At 38.1% G+C, this 27,676-nt stretch overlaps 1 protein-coding gene across 4 annotated transcripts in view; it reads right to left on the bottom strand.

The window, feature by feature from the left end:
• Positions 1–18,550, bottom strand: part of ATF7IP (activating transcription factor 7 interacting protein) — a 170,038-nt gene extending 151,488 nt beyond the window's left edge. The window contains exon 1 of one of the 4 annotated variants that reach the window (XM_075935155.2): positions 18,399–18,550. The gene's annotated coding sequence lies outside the window, so the exon portion shown is untranslated. Of the gene's footprint in view, positions 1–8,176; positions 8,616–8,703; positions 10,061–11,678; positions 11,865–18,398 lie in introns of those variants that run through there. The other 3 variants (XM_075935151.2, XM_075935167.2, XM_075935161.2) reach the window with 3 other exon arrangements.
• Positions 18,551–27,676: the final 9,126 nt, after the last annotated feature.

Here is a 27,676-nt window from a genome sequence, read left to right as displayed (position 1 = left end):
AGAGGAACATTTTTGGTATATGAATTTGTGATTAGTTTATCTAAACTTCCTACACAGAAAACCTTTTCCAGAGCTGAATCTATGTTGTCACCTATGACACTGATGCTCTTAAACAAACCCAATGACTTCATCTAAAGCAAAATTCACAGCCTGACTACTTCCTCCAGGATCAGACTCTCAAATTATGCTGAGCCATAGTAAAGGAACCAAAACTGTTTGCCTCAAAGTATACAGAGTCCTAAAAAAAGAGAAGTTGAAATGCATTATAAATATAGAATACACTTTAATTCAGTTCCTCAAAAAATTCTGTGAAGCATGTAAAAACCTAAGAAATTGGAAGTCACACATGGCACAGTGAGATAAAAATTCATAGTTTGATCTTGTCCCCTACACCTATTAGGTGCATAATATACTCTATGCACTACCCTAACTGCACCACTTTTACTTCAGTGTTTTCGGCAACAGTTATTGACATTGTAAATATTTGTGACCATGGTATCATAGTTCATTTGTTATATAACAGTAATTTTACTATTAATACCATGGCTTAGAAAGACTAAGGTTATGAGTATGTTCATGCCTTCTGGCCATTTAAGCTAATTTGCTGTTAGGAGAAAGAAAATTTTAAAACAAAAAAGAAGGGCAATAAAAGATATGAACATTTCAGCAGACATTTAACCCAGAAAATTGAGTTGTAGATAAGTTACATTATTTTTATCAACACTAAAGCTCTACAAGGTAACTCCTTAGTAATGCATATATCAAATTTAGGTTTCAGAACATATGGAATATTCAATCTGAATGGCTTGTCCTTGACCTTGTCTCATTTCATATAGCTTGCTGGACAAGACAGAAACTGAACTTGATGCAGAGCTACTGTACTTGATTAACATTAATCATTCCAGATAATTTTTTTCAAATTGTTTAAGAGGAAATTGTAGTTTATGTAAAAAATGAAAGAAAAAGGATTCTAAGGCAATCGCTCAAAAGGAAAATGTGCCTTAATTGTCAAATGTATTTTTTATTCATACTTTCCTGGCCCAAAACTTTCAGAATGGATAGAATTAAGTTGCAAATGTTTGTTTTAGAATTATTTTCCGTGAGGAAAGATGTGTAAGGGTTAATCACTACTTTGAATGCCACACTATGTAGAATGTGAGCAACAAAACTTAAGAATGTTTGAGAGATTAGTATAACCTTTCATGAATTATGTATCAGATTTAACAATTGTACATATTTAATATTTTCATATATTAGCATTTACAGCCCTTAATATTAAAATTATGTAAATATGATTATTTCTCAGTCTGGACACAGTACAAAATGAACTCTAAGTCATGTGAACAGTCCCATTCATATACACAGATCTTTAGGATGATATTAAATATAAAAAATGTAGTATATTTAATACATTATTCTAACAATAGTCAGCACTAGAAGCTTCAAAGAAATACCACCGTAGACCAGTGTAAAATAATCCTCCCTTTCTGAAAGTCTCATCATAACCAAATATAATTGTCATAAACCCAACAACATTTTTATAACCATTCTACAATTCTTAAGAATTACATATTATAATTCTTTATCCACATAAGTGTCCTACTGTTCTTTTAATCTTGGTCCAAATAATATTGGGTGGCAATGAATTCTACAGTCTAATTATGTGGTGTGAAAAAGCATTACCTTTGAATTTACTGCTTCCAGTTATGCACCCACCATCTTCTTTTGTCAGAAACTTATAGCAACACTATGATGTCAGAAGACCAAGTAACAGAAATGGAGGGTTTAAAAACAAAGGCTAGGACAACTAAACCAGAAATGACATGCCCAACAAGCTAAACCTGTATCACCTCAGTTTGTACTGGCTCATTTTGGGGATGATACTTTGGGGATGACACTTAGTTTAAATTAAAAAAAAAACCACTTCATTTATGCCCATACTGCAACCACATTCTTTCAAAAAACATTTTTTTGAAAGAACAGAGGGATTTTTCGACATTGGTAAACCTTTCTACACGGAAGAAGCTTTTTTCTGAAAGTTCTCTTTCAGAAAAAAGGTATATGTGGACGGAGAAGAGGGAGTTCTTTTGCAATAACAGGATACAGGAAAAAAAGCACAGGTGTCCTGGTAGCCACTCTGTCCATAGTAATCAAAGCTTAAATCACAGTTTAAATGAGAGATAGCATCCACACTGAAAGGACGCTGTCTTTTGAAAAAGCAATGACTTTTTCAGTGAGCTTTTGCTGTGTAGATGCTCTCTTTTGGAAGAAGTTATTTCAGAAGATCTCTTTCAGAACAGCTTCTTCTGAAATAAGCCTGCAGTCTAAACATACCTTTATTACTAAGGCTAAGAACAAAGAAGTTCAGAAATTCTTGGCTTAAGTCCCAGGGAATTGGATCCTTGAAGTCAGAATCCAGATAACTTCAGAACAGAACTGAAAGAGGACTAACTGAAGACTCATCAGACCACCTGAAGATGGAAGCAGTGACCTTAAACTACTCACACAGAATACTGTATTTCAACTCAGAGCATTTGCTAAAACTTTGTTCTTGTTGGCAAGATGAGCCTCCAGAGAAACAATTTAATGCAGGCTGAACGATCCAAAAAAACCTGAACATTGCTTAATAAAGTAGCAGAGAATGAGCTTGTCCTTGTCATTTTTATAAAATTCATGGCATAGATGTTATTTGTCAGAACTTGTACAGATCTGCTCAATTTGTTAGAGGAAAAAATGTAAAGTCAGACATGAACTGCCCTCAACCTTAGGTGGTGTACACAAAGCCTTGTCACCTTACAATTAATAATGATCTAAGAAGACTTCTCAGCCCATGCCAGAAGCGTGTGTCACAATGACAGCCAATAACTGACATCTGCTAAACTTCTAAGACAGAGTAGAAGAGAGATTTGGTTTGATTTGCCTGTTCAGTTTTATCTTAAGATCATCTACATAGGCATCCTGGGTAGATGATCCATTTGTGACTCAGGTTCACAAGTTTAATTAGATCCATATGCTGGAGTAAAACAGATATCACTCACCAAAATGGCACTTCTCATTTAAGCCTGATGAGAAAATTGTTAATTTCTGTCTCCCAGGTGGGTATATATTCAAAACTTCAGTTAATTTTATTGAGATTTGGCAAGGCAAAAGAATTATCAACTGAATTCTGATAAAATCTTTATTCGTCAAAGATACTATATATTCCCATTATTTAACTTTGGGAGAGTTATTTTCTTCTACTTCAATAATCACAACAGAATAGACAATAAATATTGCCATTTTAGACACTCTACTGAACATAAAGAAAAACATTAAAATGCAGATAAGCATTAAATAATGGGCTACATTTCTCTAGAATAACTTAAGCCTGTTAAACAAATGCTTTCTAATTTGGGTTCGCAGCTAGGACCTTTCTTTTCCTCGAACTGTGGCATTTCATCCAATTCTTATAAACTTTGCTGTCTACAGCATATAAATAAGCAGCCAAGTACATCGGGGAGAGAGAGAAGTATAAATCTACACATGTAGGTGCCTAATTTTATGCAGCAAAATTAAAAATTTTGACCATTCACTGCACCTAGCACGGAACCATCAGTAGGTTAGGCAAAAGCTGTTGTCTAACCTGGAAAAAAGTGAGGGGGGACCAGAATCAAAGTGACAGGATTAGTTAAAAAGGTTTCCAACAACTGGAATTAAGTAGCATGTATACATTTGTAGAGTTTAAGGCCAAAGCAGACCATTAAACCATGTAGACTAGTGATTCTTAACCTATTCTGGGCCACATATTCAACTCTTGTGTTTTATGTGGGCCTCATTCACCTGAACTATCTATACTACCTGAACGCCCTGAGGATGGCACATGGGGACATAGCTGTATACTCATTAGGCCACAAGTAGACTGCTGGCCACCAAGTGTGAATTGATCTAAACTGAATTCCTGCACAACACAGACTGAATTTCACCCATTTAGCTCTTTACTGTGCCAAATAACTTCTCTGACACAAATACACTTTCCAGAAAGGCATCCAGCATTGATATCTTCAAACCAAGAGATACAAATTCCACTACTTTCTCTGGCACTTTTTCCAGTGGCTAATCACCTTCATTGTTGAATGTGTGACTTAGTTTTAAACTAAACTGGTCTTGCTTCAGCTTCTAAGCACTTGTCCTTGTTGTGCCTCTCTCAGATATATTAAAGGATTCCTTTCACACCTTCTCCTTATGAAGGCACTTATACAGTAACCAAGTTACAACTCAATGAGCTTTTTAATCAAAAGAAGAATCTGTACAGTATTTTCTCCAGTCTTGAATAATTGTTTAGCTCTTTTCTTCAACCTCTCCACGTTTTCAGTTGTGGGCTCCGGGACTGGACACAATATTACAGCATCAGTCCCATCAATTCTATATTCAGAGGTAAAATCATCTCTTCAGTTCCCTATTTATGCATTCAAGGATCTCATTAGCCTTTTTTGCCATTGCATCAGACTGGGAGCTCATGCTGAATCTGTCAACTATGATTCCCAAATCCTTTCCAGAATTAGCTTTCCTGGATATAGTCCCCCCCATTCCCTAGATATAGCCTTCATTCCTTGTTCATAGATGTAGAACTCTGCTTAATAAATAGGGTCCATTCAAACAAAATTAATTAAGCTGTACTGACCTGCAAGCTATATAACTGTTTGATCCTCATTGTTTATCACACTATTAATTTTTCTGTCCTTTGCAAATTTTAATCAGCAGTGATTTTTTACATTTACTACCACATCACTGGCGAAAATGTTGAGTAGACATGCCTTCAAACCAATTCCTGGGGAACTTCACTAGATACACCCCCCCCATTCACTTATAATTTCCTATTTACTACTACTTTTTCAGATCTCTGTTCGCTAAATCTTACTCAATTTAATCCATTCAGTTATTTGTCTTGTATAGTACTAATATTTTAAATCAGAATGTCATGCAATGAACTTCTGAGAGGTGTTTGAATGGGTATTACAACTAGGTATATCAACCAAACTTGTAACTTCAAAGAACACAATATTTGTTTGACAAGACTGATTTTCCACAAAATTATGTTGACTAACATTAATTATATTGCTATCCTTTAATTCTTTATCTACCAAATCCTGTATCAGTTTCTCCATTATTTTGCCTGGGACTGATGTCAGGCTAGCTGACCTATGGTAACTCAGTCACTCCACTTGACCCTTTTTAATATGGCCACAAGACTATCACTCTTTCAGTCTTCCAGAATTTCTCCAATATTCCAAGATGTATTGAAATCTAACAGTGGGACAGAGATCTCCTCAGCCAACTCTTAAGGACTCTTGAATGCAAGTTACTCCAGTCTTTAAAAATCTCTAGTAAATGCTATTTAACAAATGGAGTACAAAGCATTTCAACATAGGCGATATGAATACCCAACCTAGTTTGTCCAAACACAGAACAAAAACATTTCTGAATTTTCAGCATCATTTACCATCTGTATCTAGTAATCTAAATCAGTCTAAATCATTGTAACCATTGTTAGGATTTCTTTAGTCCCTAATATAGATAGCCCTGCCAGCCATGAATTTCTCCCTGCTGTCTAACATCCCTTATCAGTTTTCTACTCTTCATAACTTTTAATTCATTATACATATTTTCCCTTCCCTCTCCTCATCCATTTGCAATATAGTGCTTTATTATTTTTAAATTGCTGCCTTCACTTTTGGAGCTGAAGTATTTTAAATACAATGTTCAGCTAGCCCACAATGTTGATGTTCAGAACTTTCTTCCTTCTGATGAAGTTAGTTTATGTTTAGCTAGAAGCCATCTTGTATAACAGAAACCATTTCAGCTTTTTGTCTTTGCACGTAGGCCAGAGTGAACTTTCTATCACCCCATGCGCCAGGCCAAGACAGATGTGCTATTGGAATGTGTTAATTGGGCTAGTTCAGAGAGGAGAGGTACTCCCTCGTACCTGTCCGCCATCATGTTGATAAGGCTTTGTTTTTCCTAGTCTAATTGATTATTTCTGTAATTGGATGCCCTGACGTCAGACTGTTTGGTTAAGGATATAAAGATACTAGGGTTGATTGTATTAGGTAGCCTTACTAGGCCCGGCTTTGCTGTGACCACGTTTGGCTCACTTTGCTTTTATTGGCCAATAAAACTGTCTGTTTAGCCGCGTAAACTGAGTGAGGCATTTGCTTCGACACTTCCTCTGTCCCCCAAGGAGTACATTTCTTTATCCATCTTCCCCTACCTTCCATATTCTCAGTTTTGTTAATTTCTGAGCTAGTTTTCCCCTTCTTATTGTTAACCAGCTCTAATTCACCTTCTAACATGACTATCTTCTTTACTGGTTTCTGATCCCATACTTCAGAACTGTCCTGTCATATCTAGTCACTCTGCTCCAATTTTCTTCATTCCACTCCACACTATTACTGCAGCCTTCCTCCAACTCCCCTCCAATTTCATCTAGTTTATTTTAACTGCCTCTGATTTTTTCCTCAGCTTTTCAACTGCTGTTCTATTTCTTTAAGCAACCAATTCTCTTGTTTTCTTAGGCCCTGTTCACATCCCTTAGTCTCTAAGTCTCTCTTACCTCTTTTCTTTATGGCCTTCCCTATTCCATTCCTTGGTCATACTTTCTACCTTCCTTATCTCTGGCACACCTTGCAATATTCTTCAGCACTATAGTCTCATGAGGCAAGAGGCAACATGAGTGTATTCATGAACAGGACTGGCACATATCCGCCAAGCACAGTTCTTACATACAAGGTACAGGGATGCTCAGGGTACTACAGGTGCATACACACACAGAGTATAAAGTGTAATTAATAAGATATCGAACTGTTACAACAGTTTTGATCTATAGCAGCTAGTTACTTTTATTAATACAAGTGATGGGAAGAATGTTAGAAAAACAGAAAACATCCTAGTATAATTATTTGCCTACTTACAAATACAGCACTTTTATTTGAGACAGATACAAACTCACATGTGTACATGATATTCATAGATTAGAAATCAGAGTACAATATTTTAAATATATCAATTTTTCCAGCACCCAGAGAAGAGAAATGAGACCAGAAGCAGTTTGTTTTTAAATATAGGATGATGAAATTACACCTCATGACACCCACCAAGTAAAAAAACCTATTAGCAGATTTAAGTTCCTAAAACCTACTCCCTAAAATGGGAGAAAGTTCATACCTATGCCACGTCTCCACATACATCTGTGGGTGTCACTGTAGAGAAAAAGCAAATGCTAGCAAAATAAAATGATATCTCAAGCACATATAAAGTAGGGATGTAATAGTGTAGTTAATTAACCGATAAGCAAAAGCTTACAGGTTAATGCTATAGACTACATGCATTTCCCTCCTCCCCAACCCCCCGCCAATTAATTTTTTTTTAGCAAGCTGGCCAGCAGCCTGTCTTAGTCCTGGCTTGTGATGGGTCCAGGACCTATCCTCACTGCAGCTCTACATTTAAAGTATTATAGGAGGTAGGTAGGCAGGTGCCCGGCTCACTTGCTGCTTACATCAGGTCCAGGAGCTCAGTTTCCCCACCCCCATCCCCAGACAGGGGCTGCTGCCACCCCTGTATCAGAGGCAGCAGCATGGAGCGACAGGCAGCTGGCCTTCAAGGGGATCTGGTTTTTAAACTGGCTCTCCTCGCGGACCAGCTCCCACCTGGCACCCCACGCTGCTGCCTCTGATACAGAAGCAGCAGTGTGGAGTGGCAGGGGGCTCATCAGGAGTGAGGCCAGATTGTACTGGCTGCCAGACGCACCCACAGGGACTACAGAATCATTGAGTAACCAATAAGAATTCCATGAGGTTACTTGACTATTCAATTAACTGATATTTAACATCCCTAATATAAAGGAGTAAAAGTTGCATCTGTACATTCAATTCTCCAATGAAAGCACTTTATGGTAACTGAACACTATTCTCCTTGCAGCAAGAATAAACCAAATATAAAAATATATGTACTACAATAAAACAAACTTGACCTCCAGACTCTCAAGAACATATCTGTTACCTGTAATTCTCAAAACTTATATGCCTAATGTTCCTGGCATTTTGCCAAAAAACAAACAAACAAACAAATACAAACACAAACAAATACACACTTAAGTGGAAAGAGGAAGTTGACAGGGAAAAGAAGGAGCTGCTTCTCTTACCTGAAGAACACTTGACACGTGTGAAATGTACTTCCTCTTCTATTTAAGCCACAGGCATTTGGCTCATTTGCATAAATATCAAAGCTACAAGTAGGCTTGCAGGTCAGCCATCTTGAGAATAAAATCTTGTTTCATTTACATACCAGCAGGAATACTATACGTTAACCAGAGCGTGGGCTACTGCTCTTCCTTTCAGTTAGTAATCCTCATCTCTTCAGTAAAATGTGTTCATATCCCACTTAGTCACGTGAATATAGATGAAGTGATGGTATCACTGAAGATCAACTAAAACAAGCACACTACAGCCTCAAAATGAATGTTGCAACTGAAAATGTCTAGAATCAGAACTCTTTGTACTGCTCTGTGCTGCCAACCATTAGCACTGCAGCAACTATGTGCAGCAAAGTACCTCCCACATACCACACAGTAGTACCAACAGGCATAAATTTATTTGAGCATAGCACAAGGCAGCATATTAAAAAAGAAGCAAGCTAAAACTCTTCAATATTTTCACATTCAAAACCTACCTATATTTAGGTCCTTTTTCTACTTATTTTCAGATCCCTCAAACCTGTCCTTTCAGTCCAGAAATCAGAATATCTATACATTCCAGGCAACAGAAAGTCCATGGCAGATGTTATTTGCTGCCAAAGCTAAGCCAGACTGTAGTTACAGCTAGCTGGCGCCAGTAAAAATTTACATAAAGGGGGCCTCATTTCATGACTAAACTGCAGCAGGATATTGCTGAGTAAAGCCTTCCTTTTTTCCCCAATAACTACTGGTTCTAGAATGTACAGTCTAGTTGTCTGTTTACCAATTGTCCAGATCCAAGTATCAACAATAAGATTAACGATTAGCTTAATATAGCTGCAATAAAAATACTTTTGTAGGAAGTATCTTAATGAATTGATTCCACTTTTTAAATCTATTATGATGAAGGAGGGTACAAAACCTTAGTTCAATTTGCTTTTAGCAAGACTACAGCAGTAATCCAAATAATACTTGAAATAAATGGATTTACTCAAGCTGTATATTACTACTGCTTGCCTTTAAAACTCCTCAGCTCCTATTCTCAATACCTTCTGACACTTTTAATACAACTGATCCAATTTTCATCTGCTGTTGACAAGCCACCAGTCTGGCCAATTTTAATTTAGATGACCTCTCCCCCTATATATTTTACATTAGTCAGAAATAACCGTGGACTCTAGCTTTTCTAGTTTGTCAAATAAAACAGCTTCTGATAAAAACAGAACTCTGTTTCACCACCTCTCCACAACTCCAACTGGTTAGTACATTTCTTCCCCCTTCCAATCAATGCCCAGTAGTATTAATAATTCAAATATATATGTATCTTAAGAACACTTCTATTTAGTTGCTATATCTTCTAAACACAAACATCATGCTTTGCTTTCATAGGAGGTGTCTGTTTAAGAAAGGGACGAATCAGATCTTCACAGAAGTGCAGCGAGGTGTTATGCGCCCGGGGGCGAAGGCAAAATTTGCACCTACCTCCCACCGCCACCGCATGGCGGGACCCCAAACCTGGTTCACGACTGAGCCCGACCCTGGGAGGAGGAGGGTGACCTTTTACAGCATCTTACCAGACCCCCTCCAGTTTGGGGCTGTCGGGAAGGGGGGGGGTCGGGCTGGGGGCAGAGGGGCGGGGTGGAGGAGCAGGCAAACAGACGGAAGACAGGAGAGTGGAGCGGGACTATACTGGTGCCCCACTAGTGTGGCACCCAGGAGCAACTTCACATACACCCCCACACCCGCCTCACTACACCACCATAAATAATCCACCTCTTAGGATATTTATTGTTTAAAAAAAAATACTTATTTACTAATTACAGACATATAAATTATAAAGTTTTGTGGTTTACATTCTGTTAAATGTTTTCTAATTTGTTTATATCCCGTTTTCCTTAGGTTCAATGTCTTTTACATAAAAAATTCTTAAATATGCAAATTTTATAAAATGTGACAGAAATAAAGATTATACAACCTAAACATGAATTTCATCACTATATTTCAGTCAAGCATTTAAAACCACTGTTATAGCAAATGAGTAACTAATTGCTTTAATGAATAAAGCATTTTGAGCATATCAAATTTATTGTAAGCAACCTGTAATGCTTCCTAACTGCCTAGTTACTTACCTAGTTAACCTAATTATTTTTCATACTATTGCACAGAGATAAACTACATGAGAGGTGGAAGTGGGTTTTGCTCACAAAAGCTCATGATACCATCTACATGTTGTTAGTTTTTAAAGTGCTACTATTGTTTTTTAAGTTTTTTCTTTTGTTATAAAGTATATTTTTTAAAAAAATTATAAGTACCCACAATGCACCCACCTCTTGCCCGAAGTCAGGCACACCAGCCCCCGATCCCAATGCAACTATACATACATCTCATTAATCTCTGTATTAATCATTTTCTCATTGACTTTTTTTATTTTAACTTTGTATGAAGTCTTTAGTTTGTTGTATTAAGTCCTTTTATATAGAAACTTTGTATACTTTCATATAGAACATAGAAACTTTGTATTAAGTCTTTTCACATAGAAACCTTACATCTTGTAGACTGTACCCCCTTTTGCTTAATTGATCGTACTCTTGAGTGAAGGAGGTGTGAATGGATAAGGCAGGAAAGACAAGCACCTCCCAGCACTTGCAAAAGTTGGAGACAGGTGGAAGCCAGATCCAAGAACAATGAGAAGAACAATGGGCCCTGTGAAGAGGGCTCATTGAAAGAAGACTGACCTATGGACACCTTGAGAGTCAGGAGCAAGTCCCTGCTTTTGGAAGCCCCCTCTCTAAAGGTCAATGTGCCAGCATCGAGACACCACCCAAAAGAAGGCCTCGCAGACAAGGTATCTTGCATGAGGGAAAATACTATAAATTGAAGGCATCTTGCAGAGGACCCCAAGTTTTCCTCTTATCAACAAGGGAGCATCGATCTGGCTCCACCCCTCTCGCACCTAACTCACCTGGCCAGTGATAACAAGATGTGTGCGCGCGCGCACTGGATCATATGCATATAAGTGTTGGCTGCTATGTGTGTATTTACCAATAAGTGAGGCATTTTGCCTTTTCCCCCTGAAAAGATCCTGTGCGGTACTCTTAAGTAAAACACAACCACTCCTCCCACAGCCAGGCATTCTCAACGCCCCCCATCCTAATGCACTCCCCCTCCCCTACAGCCAGGCACCCCCCAGCGCCCCCCAACCAAATCCCCCTCCTGCAGAACTAGGAACCCCCAGCATTACCCCCCCCCCAACCAAATCCCCCTCCCGCAGAGCGAGCCAGGCATCCCCAGCGCCCCCCCGACCATCCCCCTCCCGCAGAGCGAGCCAGGCACCCCCAGCGGCCCCACTCCCACCAAATCCCCCTCCCGCAGAGCGAGCAAAGCGCCCCCCGCCCCCACTCCCACCAAATCCCCCCCGCCCCCCCGCGCAGAGCCAGGCAGCGGAGGAACCGGACGGAGAAGTTCATCTTACTTTTAAAATGGCCGCTCCTGCCGTCCGGCCCGGATGCCTCGGCTCGCAGTGTGTACAGGGAGGCATCACGTGACCCAGCTCCCGGCTCGCTACTCCAAGCGTCAGGTGGGCCTGCGCGGCGCGCGCTCCGCTCCCACCCCAGCGCGGCGCCCGGGCTCCGAGGCAACTGCTCCCTCCCCGTCCCTCCCGCTACGCCTCTGGAACGTCCTGCCCTCGGGTCTCATTTGCCTTGAGCCTCCTTAGCGGAGCAGATTCCCTGTCCCGCCCCGCGTCGGCTCCGAACGAAAAGCAGAACCACAGACATGGTAACCGAGTTCTGACCTAGCACGAGTGTGAGACCGCAACGGGGAACCCCTGAGGGGCACATCTGTGGGGAAAGAAACACACATGCACAAATCCGAGTCCTGCTTATCGCGTCCAGCGAGACAAACTCAGACTCGATCCAGGGCAGGAAAACCTGCTTCGCTCCACTTAACTCCATTTGTTCTCGCCAGTTTCTTACTCCTTTTCTCATGTTCCTGGGTTATAGCCACTAGGGATAGAGTTACCAGCTGTCCGCAAATTGAGAAAATACGGGACCTATAAACGTGTCCGGTATTTTCTACTTAAGTTAGTTTTTTTTTTTAAAATCATCTATTAGGAAACGTGACATGAGTGTTTTCTAGCTGGTTCTATTAAGCTAGTTTCTATCAGCTATTAGGAAACTTGACATGAGTGTTTTCTAGCTGGGTTCTATTAAGACTCTTAGCTCCATTCCTCTAATGAAGTTCAGTACCAGAGATTGCAGCCAGCCCAAAAGATTTATCTGTTGTTTAAAAAAGGCACCACCCTGTTTCCAGAACATTCCGGACAAAATCAAGGGCACTCCCTTGGTTTTAAGCTGTAGTTTTCTACTCTTTGCAGTATCCAGTTAAGTGCTCAACTAGTTGTGAGATAAGTAGGTTTTCATATGTACAATGTGGTTAAAGAAAGCAGAAATAGCTGGCTGAGTATTCAGAAACATATTAACTAAGTTTTAAAAGGCATTATATACCGCTTCCATTAAAGGATAAACCTGGAACAGCTTGTTAAATCCTACATCACTACAGACATCTGCATTTCTCATACAAAGAGAAACCAATGTTGAAACTAAACAAATTTTATAGGTGCTTCCAAAATTTCATTTTGTATGAGACAAGAACTTAGAGTGCATGTACTGTAAATTCACTCAAATCCCCCAGAAAACCTATTAGCAAAAAGCCCAAATACTTTTCCTCCTCAGCTCCTCATTTAGAGCTTACTACTTAGCACACATACCTAAAAAGCTTAAACTTGGACCTCTTCCCCCTAAAACAAACACACTTTCTTAATCTAAAAACAGGAAGTCCTATACTGCACTTAAAAATGAAGGGTAGGGTTGTTTTTTCAAACTTTATGTTTTATGCTGGTCTGGCTAATAAACTGGAGAGACACGATAACTATGAAAAATGCTGCTATTGTATGTGTATTCTGAAGAAAGATGTAGGACATTCTGCTAAGAAAGAACAGCTTGCTTATTAAGAAAAGAATTAGAAATAATTTAGGTTTTGTCAACATTTCAGTTTAAACATTTTCTTCTGTGCATTTGTTGATTAAAAAAATCTAAAAATCAACAAAGGGAGGTTGATTATAGTGCCTTAAATTTTGTTTTAAAAGGCTTAGAGGATAAATTATTGCACTAGTGTTCTTTTAAACATTAAAAAAAATCAGATTCTTGGTTAACTTCCTTTTTATAGCACCAAATAGCAATTATTCACCCATCACATGGTCAAAAGACTGGCATTTCCCCAGAATACCACTCTCAGGCCCAGAGAGCTATACTAATATCTACAATGTGGAAAGTCTAAAAACAGCATGGCTGTGTCTACACTGGGCCATTTATTCCGGAAAATCAGCCGCTTTTCTGGAATAAGCTGCGAGCTGTCTACACTGGCCCTTGAATTTCCGGAAAAGCAACGACGCTCTACTGTACAAAATCAGCGCTATTCCGGACAAACTATTCTGCTCCCGCTCGGGCATAAGTCCTTATTCCGGAACGCTGTTCTGGAAAAGGGCCAGTGTAGACAGCCCAGTAGTCTTTTCCGGAAAAGCGCGTCTACATTGGCCACAGACGCTTTTCCGGAAAAAGGGCTTTTCCGGAAAAGCAGCCTGCCAATGTAGACGCTCCTTTTCCGGAAAAACTGAAAACGGAATAGTATTCCGTTTTAAGCAGTTCCGGAAATTCATGCCAGTGTAGACACAGCCCTTACGTTTATTTGGTCCTGTGTGGCTTATTTCACAGCAGAGGACTTTACCTTCAGAAAGAAGATAGGCAATAGTCAGCTTCTTCCATAAGAGAGGAGAAAAAGTCAGCTGTTACTGGATAAAGTGCTGCTAGCCTGTGACTCAAGCGTCATCATTAATGTGCTCCTTCACCTTGTGCTTAAAGAGCAATTTTCAGTTTTACTGTGCTTCCTCATCACCTTTATAAAAGCGTCTGTGATTCACTGCGTGGCAATTTACATTTGGACTGCCATCCTTTATTAAATATATACTGAAGCAGTGTAAAAAGATCTAATCCTGCTAATAAAGATGATACAGAAAAACTAACACTGGACAAATTCATACTTATGTTTAAGACACGGAATTCTTAAGGAGTCTTAATAAATTTAATCAGTTATAATTTTAATGGGCCAATTTAACTGAAATCACATAATCATAATGAGATTAAGTATTCAAATTTCAACACAGTTCTACTTGTTTTGCAAGCAGTTGATGCCACTCCCTTGAAGAATCCAGGAAGAGAGTAACCTCTTTGGGACTAAGAAAAAGGGGGGGAAAGGGGATTTTGGTGCAAAATGGCCATGGCCACGCTGCCTGTTTTAGCAAAAAAAAACCCTAGCGCAAAAACGGAACAAAAGAGTATGCAAATGAAGCATGAGAAAATGCTAATCCACACTTCATTTGCATTGCCTCTTGTGGAAAAAGTCATAGTGTAATCGTAACCTAAAAGTCCATTCCAGTTCAGTTTGAATCCAGTCTGAGATTATTTACTCCCAAAATATCTACTGAAAATGAGAAGATGCAGCTGTGGCAACTGAAACAATTCTGGGCTTTAAGAGGAAGATTTAAAAAAAAAATACAAACAAATAGCAAGACATGTTAGAACACTTCCTAGTGAGACTAAGGTTTAGAAATAAATGAATTCGAATATCAGCATAAAGTTTCCATGCAAATGCAGATTATAATTTTTTCTGTTGGTAAAATTCTTTGGAAAACAGCTTCAGAAGTCTAAGTAAATTCTTTGCCAATAATTGTTTGGCATTCTTCCCAGAACTTTGTATTTATTTGACATTATTAGCAAGAGCACAGTCTCAGGAGTCTCTCTTCCAGATTTACTCTGTGTCAGCACCAAAGTCAGTCCTCTAGAACACCGTAAGGTTCAAAAGGAAAAAAATTATGCAACACGAGAGCTATCGGCAGAATCCAAAGAAGCCCCACTCACATCCTCATATTTAAAACATATAGCAATCATTCTTTTTAAAAAAATGGTATTAACCTGTTAGAAAATTTTCCATCTTCAACACAATTTCAGTGCCTCTTGTCCTATATTTGTCATCTGAAGAAGTGGGTTGTGTCTACAAAAGCTCATGATACTATCTATATATGTTTGTTAGTCTCTAAGGTGCTACAGGACCATTTTAAATTTTTTTTGTTTAGTTACAGACTAGTACAGCTGCCCCCTAAAACTTTTAAACTAGCATTAGTGATTCATATAAAACTATAAACACAATTAATTGTAAAATGAACCAAAATAATATACTTTCACCCCAATTAAGTATTTAACTGCTTTATTCCCTGTACATGAACCAGTTATTTTTGCTTCTTTCCCCCTGCAACCCCTCCCCCCCACACACATACATTGTTAATGAAAAGGTAGTTGTGTGACCACTAGCAAGCAGTATTAGCACCTAACAACTGGAATGCTCAGGATCCTGAAAAGGAGGGTATTTGCATTCTATATGGAACAGCAATTTCAAACTGTAATAAATACTTTAAACATTCTGAAAACCATTTTTTAAAAAACCCACAAGAAACATGATCAGCAAGTCATTTCCTGTGGTGATTGGAAGGAAAGATATTGCTTCTAAAATGGATTTGTAGGAGGGCAAAGCTAACCAAAACAAAGCAATGTATAAAAACACTGAGGAAGGGAGAAAATGAAAGAGGAGGAGGAAGAAGGATAACTGAAGTGGTAAGCCAAGAGATTTCCTGTGTGGCTCTGTACAACTTCTCTATGCCTCATTTTCATCTGTAAAATGGGTATAATTTATTTGCCCTTAGGGCAGTTGTGAGGCAGCTTTTAGAAGGGCGAACAAAATCCTTATATGAAAGGACAGTGTACGTGCTCGGTATTATTCTGAATAACAGGAAAAGAGAGCACCAAACTACTCACCTCAGTGTATCTGTAGAAAGGTACTACTATAACTATCCATTGTCTGCATTCACAATGGAACACAGAACAGCAATGGTTAACATTAATAAGTAATAGAATAGGGTACAGCAGACCTGATAAGTATCTGAGAATTTTACAAAATAAAAACCTTCTGAACTCCTCCCCTTCCTGTCTGCACTACCTGGCAGCTGCTAAAGATGATTTTATATACAAAATTATCATCTCCAGCAATTATTATAAAATAATATCCTATTTAAATTTTAAAATATGCTAAAAACAAGATAAAATCTCCTTTCAATTTGGACAGTATGGGGCATTAGCATTGGATTCATCAATAATTAAGTCATACTGCTTTAACACTACTAAAACTTCAGGAGACTTATTTAAAAGATTCCACTGGGGTCAGAATGAATGTGATCTGCACATTTTGAAGAAAAACAGAAATAATATACCTTTTTAGAGGATCAAAAAGAAGGATGGCAAAGGGAAGGTAATCAAATACTACATTTGGTGAATATACAAAAACATTGAAATATTTGTATGGAAATAAAGTAATAGAAAAATTCAGACACTTCTAAGATTAAATTCTAGAAGGAATCCCAAAGTTTTTAATATCTTAACTATTCTGGTTAAGTCAACCATTAGATACTACTGAAAACAACTAATGACGATGACAAGTGAAACAGTCAAGGCCAATGAACAAAATTAGTATTAATTTTTTGTTTTATAATACAATACTAGGAATATTAACTGCTTCCATTCTGCTTCCTCTATATAGGAAATAGGTCTTCCCAAGTGACAGATTTTTACTTTTCTGAAATTTTCTCCTCCCACACACGGTGATCAATGAATGCATTTAAATTACTGAAAGATTTATTTGAGCAGGTAACCATGTTTCATTCAAATTCTCATATTTTATTAAAACATCAGTTTTTATTGTAAACACATAATAAAGATGCATGTTTAGATTTTTAGGAGAACCACCCTCCGCACTCTGCACTTTTCTGAACATCTCAGAGCAGTGTATTCTCACTAACTCCAAAAGAACCATTAGAAATCAGTAGGCATAAGCAAGCATTTATAGTTGTTTTTTTTTAACAAGGGGTATATTTCCTTTGTCGGTTATAGGATATGTTCTTACAGAAAATTAAATTAATAGACAAAGAACCTTCCAAGGACTTGAATATCCTTTAAAATGACTTCATTCAAAAGAAGTTCAGTATAATACTTTCAGATTAGGAAACTGTATGGTATCTGTCCTGATCACTCATCCTTTTTTGTGGGGACAAATGGGAGTTGGAGGGGTTGTTCTGATCTGCTTATTGAGGATGTCAAGATGCTATCCCTATTATCAATTTTTTTTAAACACATAGTGAATTTACGATAGTCAGTGCTAGAAAATCTAAGAGGAAGAAGAGGATGATGCCTATGTAGTGGGAAAATGACTTTTAAAAAACAATAGAAAAAGCAGTGTTCTACATGTATAGAGTCACTTATCCCTTATTTCCATGCCCCAGAGCACTGAGATTCATTAAATAGTCTACAACTAGTCAAACAGACATTAGAATACTAGGCCAAGGGAAACTATTAACCCTTCTAAATTCAGAGTTGAATGAAAATATAACAAACAAAAAAACAAACGAACAAGAATGTACATCTTTAATTTTCCTTTCCAGTGTTGTTCTGTTAGTTTTACACAGTAGATTATTGTCTTAGAATTACAAATAATTACTACCAAAATATATTCATTATGTAAAATACATGCTGCTGTCCGCGTAAATTTTGAATTTTCTTGAGAGAAAAAAAAGCACACACTGGAAATATTATGGTTACTGAATGCACTGCTGATCTAATATCTTGCTTTCACGAAGTTTCAGTGGAGTTATTTTTGTTTTAATTTTTATACATATATGTATATATAAAAAAATATGTAGCAGGTTCACCAGGGAAGGCCAGCAAAAGTATGGAAGATTTGGCCTGGCAATGAACTAGGCTGAAATGGGACAATTCAAGTTACTGGTAAACAATTATTTTAAATACATTTCAGCAATATGACCTTTGACCTCATCAGTCCCACCCCTAAAATGCTTGCGGAATACCATTTGTATTTAACCTAACTTTTGAAGTGTGCACATATTGCTGTTCAAAGAAGGGAAGCGAGGGTGAGGGGGAAACACCTTTAAAACTCAATTAGTTTCCCCCATAAACATCAAAGTTGTAAAATATATCTTGAAACTGTTTCTCAGAAAAGCAGAACTGTTTCTTACCTCTAAATCTGAAGCATGTGACTCCAAGCAGACTTCCTCATTTGCATACAGTCAGGCTAAACTGCTGCAAAGAAGAACAGTTCGTCAGCCATTTTGAGACTGTACTGTCTCAGCTGAACTGAAAATGTGTTTAAAATGGCTGCACTCAAGATCAGCCACACAGTGACAACTCAGCAATGGATAAAAAATTTATGTAGCAAAGCACCTCCTTCTTTACCACATGGCAAAAACAGTACAGACACAGGGGTGGAAAATGGTTAACCCACATGCTGCAAAAAGACTGCAGCTTCTCAGAGCACAAATGATACAAAAAAGAAAATGTGAGGCACGAAGACAGTCTTGTTATGTCTGTGAACTAGTTTGTAGCTCAGGATATATATTACATGTTCCAAATCCTTCCTGATTCCAGACAGCTCTAACTCCATGCCACATATTAACAGCTACAAAAATAGAGCCAAATCATGCACAGAGATGACATTAGGGAATACTCTTTAAAAGGAGCCTCATCCCAGTTCTTTAAAAAATGGAAATGTGCTCCAGGCCATTCTAGCTTTTACACCATATCATCACCAACGACAGAATTACAGAAATATTTCTGAAAACTAGCTACATGGTGAGTTACCACATTTGAAACTGGAAGTTCACTCTGTAAACAAAAAAAGTTAACCAAAAGAGTACTTTTCAAAAACTCCACACATCAGGCAGCTAAAATCTTTACAAGAAATCAAGTACCAAATTAATTTGTAAAAGCAGCAGTTTTTGTGATGTCAAAAATAGAACATACCGGTGTAGCACCTTTCCAGGTGGAATGATTTGCAGCAATGTTTTGCAATAGGCTCCCCTCAAAATAAAGCAGTTCTTCAAACTACAGTAATTTACCCTTTAAAAAAGGAGATATTTATACAGTATTTCAATGGAACTAGAATTAAAGCAGGACCTGTAAAATGTGAAATGCCCCTTACAAACCACAATCACTTGTTCTACCAGCTAATAAAGTCTCAGTTCCTGTAAGAGTTCCTCCCTAACAATTCCACCCTATTATACAGATACCTGCAACAACACCCACATAAATACTATGGCCATTATTAGAAAGGGGTATCATCCTCAGGAAAAGAAAAATCAAATATTTTTTTCTACCATTAACCACAAATAATACATCATGGCCTTCCAGAAAGAAGCCCAGCAAGCCCATTATCTCTTTTTCAAACGTTTTTGAAATGATGCTATGTGTGACACGTTCTGGATATTTTCTGTTGCTCATGGTAGCTGGTGACTTCAGAATTAACCATTCCATTCTATGGGTTAACCTTTCCAGCAATTGATGCCTGCTGTGCTCATTAGCACCAAAATTAATATTTTGTACTGACTCAGAATGTTGAACTAGGCTGTACTGTTAAAACAAGAGAAAAAGGAAAACACAGAGTGGCATGGCTTGCAATGCAATGATATGGATATAGACATATAAATAGCTGTGTCAACCTTGCACAATTAGCAACTTTGGTTAGATTGTACATGATCAGAGGGTAACTATTGATATGTTTATAGTTGTGTGCCTAACAGAAAATAAAAATCCTGGAAAACAAACTTATCCAAACAGAAGACACTGAATTAAGTCCATGCAAGTGCTTAAACCTTCTCCAACAGTCACCTGTAATTCAAACTGATATAACAGTACTTAGTAAACAGAAATCCACCATCATTTTGAATGGTTGGCTATTCATATCAGCATAGTCCATTTTCAACTTCTGTTATGAACCTTTTGTTTAGAGAAAATTAGGCTACATCTAGACTGGCATGATTTTCCGCAAATGCTTTTAACGGAAAAGTTTTCCGTTAAAAGCATTTGTGGAAAAGAGCTTCTAGATTGTCATGGACGCTTTTCCGCAAAAAGCACTTTTTGCGGAAAAGCATCCGTGCCAATCTAGACGTGCTTTTCTGGAAAAAAGCCCCAATTGCCATTTTCGTGATCGGGGCTTTTTTGCGCAAAACAAATCTGAGCTGTCTACACTGGCCCTTTTGTGCAAAAGCTTTGCACAAAAGAACTTTTGCCCAAACGGGAGCAGGATAGTATTTCCACAAGAAGCACTGATTTCAGACAGTAGGAAGTCAGTGTTCTTGCGGAAATTCAAGCAGCCAGTGTAGACAGCTGGCAAGTTTTTCCGCAAAAGCAGCTGCTTTTGCGGAAAAACTTGCCAGTCTAGACACAGCCTTAGAGAGCAGTGACAGAAATTTCAGACCCCAACATTAGCATGTATTTTATTCATAGATATTACACACTTTAATAATATATGCTCCTGCTTTGAATAAAATTTGAAATAGGGTTCCACATTTACTGTATTCTCAAAGATTTCCTAATGATCAAGTGTGCTCATTTTATAAATTATAACCCTTACAAATTCAGCTTGGGATCTGAGTCAAGCTAATTCCTCCTTTCTCAATCACCAGCAATTAAACATTCCAAATTATGACATTTCACCTAAACAATATAAAGGTCTTTAACTTATGCCCACTTACTGAAATCTGGAAAACGTAATGGGTTCTTTTGGTTTGTACAGAACTGGCTCTGTAATTATAACTTAAGAAACAATTCAGTTGATGTGGAAAAAGAAATATCTATCTCACTATCTCAGCAAAGCAGAACTAATTCAGTTAACACAGTTAAATTGTTGTATAAATATACAACGGCCCCAATTCAGCAAAGAATATGCATAATATTAATCGTATCTAATCACAATAAAGTCAAATTGCCTATTCAGGTAAAGTTATGTACATGATTAGACCAGAATTCAACAGTTACTTAAATCACAGAAGTTAACATAACTAACTAAACAAACACAGGCCATGTCAAGAAAACCAGTTAACTTCAAAGCATGTTAACTCATCTAACACATTGCATGAGGCTGGAGTGAAGGGGGTCTGGTCTAGCAGTCACAGCTAGGCTGAAGTTTACCCACCAAATACAATAGCTAAAGGAATTGCAGGAGCCAGATTTCACAAGCAAGAGTCAGGTCAGGCTAGAATCCGACACCAGAGATCAGAGACAGCATCCAACTAGGATTGAGAAGCAGGAGTCAGAGTCATAGTCAGGTGGAGTCAGAGACTGGAGATCACAAGATCAAGCAAAGGCTGGCATTACAGTGAGCCAGGGCTACTCAATTTTGGAAGCCCTGGGGGCCACTGATACTCATAGCACATACTGAGGGCCGCAACTTAAGTGTGGTTGCATATACATGCAAATATATATGCAAATAGCTTCTTTCACACTGACTGGTATGAATACAAAGATTAAGGCAAGACTACACAACACACAGACCCCATTTAAGTCAGTTCTGCTGATATTAATAAAATATAATTTTTACCCGATTTCCACCCATATGACAGCACTTTTAATGAGCAATGACAGTCCAGGAATTTAACTACTAAAACACATCAACAGAAGACCATTATATTAACTACTTTATTTATTTATTTTTTGGCTCCCACCTGCAGGCCTGGTGTTGAGCCCCATATAAACCCAAACCTCACCCCAGGCCACATGCAGCCCATGGACTGTGTGTTGAGTAGCCCTTAACTAAGCCAAAGTCTGTGTAGTTACCAGACAAACTTCCTGGGGCAACCCCCTCAGATGAAAAAGGTGGTTGGCAAATCAGAGGGCTACAAGGCTCTGGGTTTCTTGGACAGTACTTTCTGAACAAGTAGTCCTGTGTCACCTTACGGCAGTGGTCCCCAACCTTTTGGGGCTGCCAGGCACCCGGGGGCGAGGCCACTGATGCACCGCGCGCCTGGGGGTGGGGCTGCCCACGCGCCTCGTGCCCGGGGGCAGCTACCAGCATGTGCCGCGCGCCTGGGGCAGGGGCCACCCATGCGCCTCATGCCCGGGCCCGGCACCGGCATGTGCCGTGCGCCCGAGGAAGAGGGCACCCGGGGGCGGGGCCAGTCCAGATTGTTCGGCGGGTGCACATAAATGCCCCGGTGGGCGCCATGGCGCCCATGGGCACCACATTGGGGACCACTGCCTTAGGGCATGTCTATACTGCAGGACAAAAGTCAAATTAAGATACGAAACTTGAGCTACATCAATTGTGTAGCTGAAGTCAAAATAGCTTAATTCAGCTTTTAGTGCTGTCTACACAACAGGAAGTCAAAGGAAGAACACACTTCCTTTGATTTCCCTTACTCCTTGTGAAATGAAGTTAACAGGAGTCAGAGTAAGAAGTTCTCAATCTCAAATCATTTCAAAATAACGGCTTGTTGTGTAGATGTACCGTTGGGGCTCGTCTAGAATACGCCAAAGTTCCAAAAGATGATATGCAAATTCCATGGAATTTGCATATCTTCTTCTGATTGAGCTTTCGAAAGTGACAGTAGTCAGGATGCGGTGGGGGTTTTCGGCAACCCGCCCCTTTGGGAAAAGCAGCGTCAACCTCATTTTTTGAGGAAGAGTGGCTTTTCGAAAAGGGGGGGTTGTCAAAAAAAACCGCGTCCCGACTACTTTCACTTTCAAAAGCTCTGCTTTTGAAAGTGAGATCGGAAGAAGAAATGCAAATTTCCATGGAAATTTGCATATCTTCTTTCAGAAATTCCATATAGTCTAGACATAGCTGTAGAAACTAACAAAAATATACATAGTATCATGAGCTTTTGTGGGCAAAGCCCACGCCAACGAAAGCTCACGATGCTATATACGCTTTTGTTAAGTCTCCAAGGTGCCACAGGACTACCCAATGTTTTCAAGGTTACAGACTAACACCCCTACCAATGTAGTCCTTCCTGAGGCACCTACTTTCCATAATGCTTCCCCAGTGTTCCTCAGTTTTGCTTCTCAGTGGCACTATGGTTGTACAGCTGTTTTAGGTTCTCCAGACTGGGATTCTAATTCCCGTATCCTTACACACATTTTAAACATGAATTTTATCCTGAGTAAGTGCAAAATGGTGATTAAAAAATATTAGTTAAGACATGCATATTAACTGACATTAAACACTACTCATTTTCCTCGTGTGAACGTGGCAAAAGTGATTTCATTTTCATATTCACAGACAAAAATTACATTAAGATGGAGGTAAACTTGAGAATACAGTAATTACTCATTTAACACATGCCTGCTTAACATGTTTTTACAATAGCACAATTTTTTGGGAATGTTTTTCAAATAACACAACCGTCCCCGAAATAACATGAAAATAATCAAAGGGCAGACTGCTTTGTGCGGCGGTAAAAGTTGGTGAAAACAGTGGTAATACACGTAAGCAAATGAATTCATGTGGTCACAGTACTCCTCCGCTCATTCACTTATTTATCTTTGTGTTTTAACAAACTGCGGCGACTCGTGTTGCTAGATATCGAATGTTGACATTGATGACCGAGCACCAACAAAAAACTGACTTTGCCGCCACCACCTGAAATGCAACCCCCACCTTTTCCATTATTTTAATGGAAAAATTGACCCTGCATAGCACGTTTTCACTTATAACAAAAATTTTCAGAAATGTATCTATAGTGTTAAATGAGGAATTACGGTACATAATAATTTAGGATAAAGAAGAATACAGGAAATGCTGTAATTTCTGCAAAACTCATATATTACAAACCCAGGAAATTCTAAGTTAAACTTAAGTCCAAACGTGTTGAATTACAAAATATACAGTTAGGGCACCCAAACAACTGTCACTCTAGCCACTAGTGACCCAGGTAACAATCATGTGATTATTTCAGTATTTTAGCACAGATTAAGCTAACTTTTAAAGATGTATTTTCTCCCTCTGCCCCATGAATAGTAAACAGGAAACACAAGGGAAATGCTACCATGTGATATTTCTAATGATTTGAAAGTAAGCAGTATAAAACTTATGTCATTTTAAAAACCTTAGCTCTTAGGCACAGATTCACTGTTATGCTCAGCCAATTTAAGTGTCACTGGAACAGCAAACGTAACCACAGAATTTTGGCCAATTAAACTGGGTTAACAGTTGTTTTGCATCACCAAAGCACTACTCAGCAACCAAAGTGCAGACCCTACTTTCTCCTTTCTGTCCTCCATATTCTCATACAGACAAATCCTTCTAGCTCTCCTTCTTGAGTAACAAATTATGGATTAATATGAATACTGAAAAATGTTAAGAGATCAAGTTATTTAGTTTCAAAATTAATTGTTGCACACTTGCCTTCTTCTAAAAATGTGAATTCTACTATGCATCTGGATAACCAACATTTAGGACCAATATTTTAATACATATCTACAAAAGCAACCCAATCCAGTAAATCTAAGTAAAATAATATGCCTCAATTCTGATATCATGAGAATTTACTGGCAGAAATCACAAGGGAATACCAATGCAAAATAACCAAAGATGAAAACAGATCTTTAAAACCACAGAAATCAGGGCAATCTGTGCTTGTGTCCTCCCATTATATCACCCTGATGCACCTAAGCACTGCAGATTTCTAACTAGAAACAAGGAAGCTAATTTATATTTTTTCTTATATGGCAAGAATGCATATTTATTGCAATGCTTAATCCATTAATATCTGTGAAGCACAGTGGAAGGAACTACTATTATTAAACTGTGATGCAATACTTAATTAAAATAGCTAAAAATGCAATTTCAGCTTTAACCAATTTTTCTGTATATGGTCTCAAGTTGAATATATGTTTGTGTACATATACACATTTCATAAAAAAGCTGGATTGCTGTATCATAAAATGGCTCCTTGCAGTGTTGTGTAACGGAGGAAAACAGCACAAAATGGCCACCCTACTGACAAAATGACTGAGCTTTGCATTACACAGTTTACTTAACAGTTACCTGGAACCATCCAGAATGACTGCAAATGTAACATCTGTACTTAATCTTAAAAAATGAAATAGCAATTTATTAAAATCCTTTTCTGAAAATTCATCTAAAAAGGAAAATGGTTTCTGCTTTTTTAAATCCTAGTCCATTTATAATAGAAACAAAAAACAGGACTATGTAGTACTTTAAAGACTAACAAGATGGTTTATTAGGTGATGAGCTTTCATGGGCCAGACCCACTTCCTCAAATCAAATAGTGGAAGAAAATTGTCACAACCATATATACCAAAAGATACAATTTAAAAAATGAACACATATGAAAAGGACAAATCAAATTTCAGAACAGAAGGGGGATGGGGGGGGAAGGTAAATGTCTGTGAGCTAATGGTATTAGAGGTGATAATTGGGGAAGCTATCGTGGTAATGGGTAAGATAATTGATGTCTTTGTTTAAGCTTAGGTGTAAAGTATCGAATTTAAGCATGAATGACAGTTCAGAGGATTCTCTTTCAAGTGTAGTCTTAAAAGGTCTTTGAAGCAGGATGCAGGTAATGTCCTTTCTGGTTGAAATGGCAAGAAACTGTTTTTTCTTTGTGATCCTGTCTAATATTTGTTTTGTGGGCATTGATTCTTTGGCAAAGTGTCTGAGATGTTTGTCCAATGTACATAGCTGACGGACACTTTCAGCACATGATAGCATAAATTATATTTCTGAATGAGCAGTAATATGTGTTCTTGATCTTATAATTCACTTGGTTTCGTATGTGTTCATTTTTTTTAATTGTATCCTTTGGTATATATGGTTGTGACAATTTTCTTCTATTTGATCTGAGGAAGTGGGTATGGCCCACGAAAGCTCATCATCTAATAAAACATCTTGTTAGTCTTTAAAGTGCTACATAGTCCTGTTTTTTGTTTCAGCTACACCAGACTAACATGGCTACATTTCTACCATTTATAGTAGGTTAGCTATGTTGAGTTCTCAATGGTTAACAAAATATAACTATGTCAAATTGGCCACACTCAGAAGGAACATTCTCATATTTAGTCAACCAATTTCCTTAAAATTTTGTATGGCCTTACAGATTTGTTCCTGGAAGACACAACAGTCAATGTAACTCATTGGCATCTTTCTATTTATTTACAGAATAAAGGGCTGAAAATAAAATATTTCACAGCTGGACAGGACACTAGTATATTTTTAAGAACATACCTCATTAAACATTATTTGCATAAATGAGAATTACAGTAATATGGACCAAGGAAATAAGAAGAAGCATCCACATTTAACACCTAATATTGGTGTTTAATACTAATAAATACATCTGATCTAGATTATCTAAATACTGAACATTTTTAAAAACCGAGTCAATAGCTTGTGAATACATAGCCATAAAAATTGTAATTATCTTAAAAAATCAGCACTTCAGTCGTGCTAAACAAGTGACAAATCAAGAGCATGTGCACTAGAAGAAAACATCTTTTTAGAGTTACATTCTCTAGAACAGTAACACATTTTTCAAATAGTACATCGATTGTATTGGTCACACCCTACTTTCAAGTAGGAATAAGGTATCCTCCGGAAAAGGGCTTATTTTCCGGAGAATCGCGTCTACACTGGCGCTTTTCTCCGGCAAAAACCCTGAGCCAGAAAAAAGCGGCAGCCATGTAAATGTAAATTAGCTTTCAAGTAGGAATAAGGGATCCTCCAGAAAAGGGCTTATTTTCCGGAGAATCGCGTCTACACTGGCGCTTTTCTCCAGCAAAAACCCCGAGCCGGAAAAAAGCGGCAGCCATGTAAATGCGAATGCCGCGGGGGATATTTAAATCTCCCACGGATTTGCAATTCCGAAGTGTCTCGTTAGCATCCCTTTTCCAGAAAAGGATGCCAATGTAGACACAGCCTGGTTGTTGTCAAGATGTCCAAAGGGATCCCCACACTTCCATTCAAAATTTAGAGGATGGCAAATTAAGTTTTAAAATCACTATCCTTTATAAATTCAAGAGACAGATTTTAGTGCACACAACATATGAAACAGTTCAAAATATCACAATGGGGACTTCTTCAGTATATCTAGCAGATCCCCTTTAAAAAAAACATTTGTTACACTGTTTACAGCAAATGAGTTTCTATTAAAGCTGTAATTTTTCTTTGCACAAAACACACAAAAACACAATTTACTCTGAACTTCAAGGTGTCCCAACTTTACAAAACAAAACTGACATTTGTAATGAATGTACCAATACACACAAAATGAAATTTCCATATATAATATTAATGTTTGTGACAAACTAGTTGCAATTCAAAATAAGTAACATTTTATACCATTTTTCCTGTACATGAAAAAGTGATTTAATATTTACAGCATGTGCAAGAATCATATGGTTTTCAAATGTGTGAAAAATATTGCTATGACCAGCAAGATTCCTAAAACAAAAATTGAGACTCAGCAATTAAATAATTACATAAAGCACTGTGCAATAG

The sequence above is a fragment of the Pelodiscus sinensis genome, chromosome 1 (genome assembly GCF_052426305.1).
Source record: "Pelodiscus sinensis isolate ZL-2025 chromosome 1, ASM5242630v1, whole genome shotgun sequence".
Lineage (NCBI taxonomy): Eukaryota > Metazoa > Chordata > Testudines > Trionychidae > Pelodiscus > Pelodiscus sinensis.
Note: the sequence above shows the minus strand (reverse complement) of the source record. Positions and strands in the feature narration are given on the sequence as shown.